Source organism: Puma concolor, chromosome C1 (genome assembly GCF_028749965.1).
Source record: "Puma concolor isolate L17-30 chromosome C1, mPumCon1.1.hap2, whole genome shotgun sequence".
NCBI lineage: Eukaryota > Metazoa > Chordata > Mammalia > Carnivora > Felidae > Puma > Puma concolor.
In genome coordinates, this window is record NC_141674.1 from 156,117,219 (window position 1) to 156,121,821 (window position 4,603).

Below are 4,603 nucleotides of genomic sequence, written 5' to 3' on the forward strand. Positions count from 1 at the left end.
GTCCAATGTAATTTTCCTCACAGACCTTCCTTTCCTTGCCTTTCCCACCAGTCTCTCTATTCCCTGTGCATCCGTTTCAGCATCTGTATTAGTAGCCACCGTGTGGTAACTCTGCTCCACTGAATTGCTTCCCCCAGCTTGTCATTCAAATGTGTTTGCCTTAAATACCTCTTATTCCTCCAGCTTGACTTTTTTATCTACAAGAAATTAGACCAGAAGCTCATAAGAGTGTCATCTTAAGCCTGAGGCACATGGCTTTCCCTCCATCCAGAAGGCAGCTGACTCTATCTCCCTCAGGAAGAATGCCTTTCCTGTTCAGAACCACAGCTTCCATTTCCCTCTGACAGCTGAGACTTTTTTTCTCACCCCAAAGTATCCAGGTTTTCTCTTCACACCCAACTCCTTGTTTCTCATTCACAGGGTCCTCCTCATCGGCCCTACCTCTTACCTGAATTAGCTGAATTAAAACAGTTGGAGCTCACACCTCAGGATCCCTGCTCATAAAACCATTTATACCTGAGCTTTAATTGGTGGCAGTATATTTTTTACCATGTTTTTATTTTGAGAATTTTCAAATGGGTAAAAAGTTGAACGATGTAATGAACACTCCTATACTCATCACCAGAGAACTTCTTTTGAGATGCTATTTTGTATCGCTCTCTGTAGTTTCCATTCTTTGATTTACGTGGATGACTAGGCCATTAGTATTTTGTAGCAGGGTGAAAGCAAAGGTCTCTAGAACTGTACTGTCCAATAAAGTAGCCACTAGCCACATGAGGCTGTTTAAGTTTACATTATGATTAGTTAAAATAAGAATTAAATCATCAATTGCACTAGACACATTTCAAATCCATAGAGGGCAATTTCATCATCTCAGGAAATTCTTTTTTACAGCACTTTAGAAGACTTTTGGAACTTTTGTAAAGTAAAAGTTCTTTTATAAAAGATTGGGGTTTCTTGGTGGGTGAAAGGGGCCAGAGAAGTGCCCCTGAAGCAAGAGGGGGAGAAACACTTTCCAGAGACAGAGACAGGGACAAAAGTCAATAGGGTCCTGTAATTTCAGGCATCCACCCCTGATCTGTGGCAGTGCACCCAGAGGGAGGGGAGACCTCACATAAATGGCAACATGGTGTGCCCAGTAGAACTGATTCTGTAATACTGACTTCAGGCATCCACTGTAGTTTCTACAATAAGGATGTCATCAGAAGCTGTCACAGACCAGAGGATCAAGAAGTTTCTCCCATTTTCTGAACACCATAGAGCCTCTTGGATTCTGGTTAAGTCTTGGGAGAGATGAATGTTAATACTGAGTGAGAATTAATTTCCTGGCAATCTAATGAGACTGATACTAAGCTTTGGATTTTATTAGATTTAAAAGAAGAAAAAGAAATGGAAGTTTTTTGCACACACACATGAATTTTCAGACTAAATTTCAAACCCATTAGAAAATAGTGAGGGGCACCTGGGTGGCTCAGTTGGTTAAGCATCCGACTTCAGCTCGAGTCATAATCTCACAGCTCCTGAGTTCAAGCCCCATGTCAGGCTCTGTGCTGACAGCTCAGACCCTGGAGCCAGATTCAGATTCTGTGTCTTCCTCTCTCTCTGCCCCTCCCCCAGTCACACTCTGTCTCTCCCTAAAGAATATAAACAAACATTAAAAAAAAAGAAAAAAGAAAAATGTGAACATTGTCTTTGGTAATTATTTTAAATATACACATGTATTTAAATAGTGTATGGGTTTTTGGCCACTGGGGGACATCATTGCCCCATGCATAAGACAAGAAGTGGTTCTTAAATTTGAGCATACATCAGGATTACCTGGAGTGCTTATTAACACACAGATTGCTAGGGTGTCACCTGCAAAGGTTCTAGTTCATGGCTGAGGACCCAAAAATATGAATTTCTAACACATTCTCAAGTGATGCTGATCCTACTGGTCTGGGGACCATGCTTTCAAAACCAGTGCTTTAAGTAAAAATTATAAAATATGATATTAAGACTATTTATTGACCAGACTTGCTTCATCATTAGGGTATTACAATGGATACAGAGAACAATCTAGATGCTAAAATAATAACTGGCCTAGCATAGGAAGGTCATGTGGTATTTCAATAGTAAGAGCACTTCAGAAAGTCACAGTTTCTACATAGTTGAAGTTCATAGTTCTGTATAGTGCAGTGGATGGAAAGAAGTTTAAGACCAAAAACCTTCATGGCTTCTGAGACTAAATTAGCTGAAGTCTAGACAGAACTTGGTCCCCAATTATTGGTTTAGAAGATGCTCTCATGATGTGTACCTGAATATAACAGACCCTAAAACCCAATAATTTATTTCCAAACTGTAATTCAGACAATATCAAGGAAACTAGATTTGGCAGGTTAATCCAGAGTTAGATTCTGTTTCAGAGTTGCATTAGAGACTGGGACGTGAACTTCCTCATGAAATACAGCCTTCTACAGCAGAAAGAAAAACATTTTTTATGAGTTCCTAACAACTGGTCGTGACCTTCTGTAATGTTCGTATTTTTTTCTATCCCTAACAGTTATTGTACCAAAATTAATGTGTGATAGCACCTATCCCTTCTCATGAAGAAACCTTTGTATATTGTTTTAAAAGCCTAGAAAACTAATGTAAGGTTTACTTGATTTACCATGTTAATTATGGTAGTTTATTGTTTTATGCTGCCAGAAATTGGTTTTATTCTCCGAAAAATAATGTTTTGAAACCAGAATGGACATTGAAAATCCATGTCTTTTCAAGCCCTTCATTTTGTAAATGAGAATCTAATGTTCAGGACAGATAAATGAGTTCAAGGTGTTACAGATTTTATTGGAACAGTATTTCTGGTCTTCTGGAAAAATGATTGACAAATAGTAGTTTTGGAAGTTTGAAAGGTTAAGTAAATGTTTGGATCTAATGATACATGTAGTAATATTCTATGAAAAAATATAAACCAAGTTTTAGCAGTATTTGTCGTTGGGCTTCTTATTTTCTACTGTGTAAATTTTATAGTCTTGATTTTGTTACCATAATCATGTTTTGGTATTGTCACGAAAAATAGAGATAATTTCTATTTCAGAAATAAATATTGCAATACTTTTGAATATTTTAAAAGAAAAACTGTATTGTTAAATGAGATAACGTAAGTATAAATGTTCATAGATAATTAATTTAAATTACATTATTTATCATTCATAGGATACACAGGATTGAATAGCATCATATGGGCTAATAGTATTTGCCATAACTCCTCATTTTCATTGTCAAGTAGGCATTTTCTTTGAATAATAATGTGATGATATGTGGCTCCCATCATCTGAAATATGACATTGTTATGTATGCTGCTTTGTGTTGGGTTCACTGCAAAAAAAATATGTGTTATTGGCATTATGTTTTTGATCCTAAATTTGAAGATATCGTGAGAAGAGTTTTCAGTTTGCAATACCTATCCATGTTGGTAGGTTATTAACTTACTCAACTTTTAAAAAAGTACAGTGCTGGCACTGTCCTATACCATGTAAGATGGGCATGGTTTCTGCCTTTAGGTTGTAGAACTGTTTTTCCTGTAAGAGATGTTGAGAGATGAAAAATTAAAGAGTGTCCTTTGATGGCCCCTTCTTCAAGGAGACGCACCTCTACCTAACCCAGCTGTCTAATAGAAACATAGAAAATGTGAATATGTGTGACCTACAAAATCCAACTTAGAAACATATCCAACAGAGAGACCTATAGATTTCACAAAAATGCAGGAACAAAGATATTCATTACAACCTTGTAACTACAAAGCAAAACTGGAAAAATTTAAATGTCCATCAAGAAGTGGCCCATTAATTTGGGGCGCCTGGGTGGCTCAGTCGGTTGAGCATCCGACTTCGGGTCAGGTCATGATCTCACGGCTTGTGAGTTCAAACCCCGTGTCGGGCTCTGTGCTGACAGCTCAGAGCCTTGAGCCTGCTTCCAGTTCTGTGTCTCCCTCTCTCTCTTCCCCTAACCCACTTGCATTCTGTCTCTGTCTCTCTCAAAAATAAATAAACATTAAAAAAATTAAAAAAAAAAGGAAGTACCCATTAATTAATCTATAGAATGGAACATTGTGCACCATTTAAAAAGAATGAGGTAGATTTATATATGCCACTTGGAAATATATGCAAGATATATTAATTGAAAGGTCAAATTGCAGAACAACATGAAAAATATTATGTTATTTATAATAACAAATAAAGAATATGTTTACATATGTATAAAACAATTCCTGGAGCGTTACTCAAGAAACTGTTCAAAGAGGAGAGTGGGAAAATAAGATTTTATATTTTTCTGTGCTGTTTTAGTTCTTTTTCTTTTCTTTTTTAAAATCTTTATTGATTTATTTTGAGAGAGAGAGTGTGTATACACACACACACACAAGGAGTGAAAGATCAAAGAGAGAGAATCCCAAGCAGGCTCTGTGCTGTTAGCATGGAGCCTGAAATGGGTATCGATTCCACCAGTCATGAGATCATGACCTGAGCTGAAATCAAGAGTCAGATGCTCAACCAACTGAGCACCCAGGCGCCCCATTAGCTCTTTTTCTTAAATAAAAGGTATGTGTTATTTTTATAGCTCA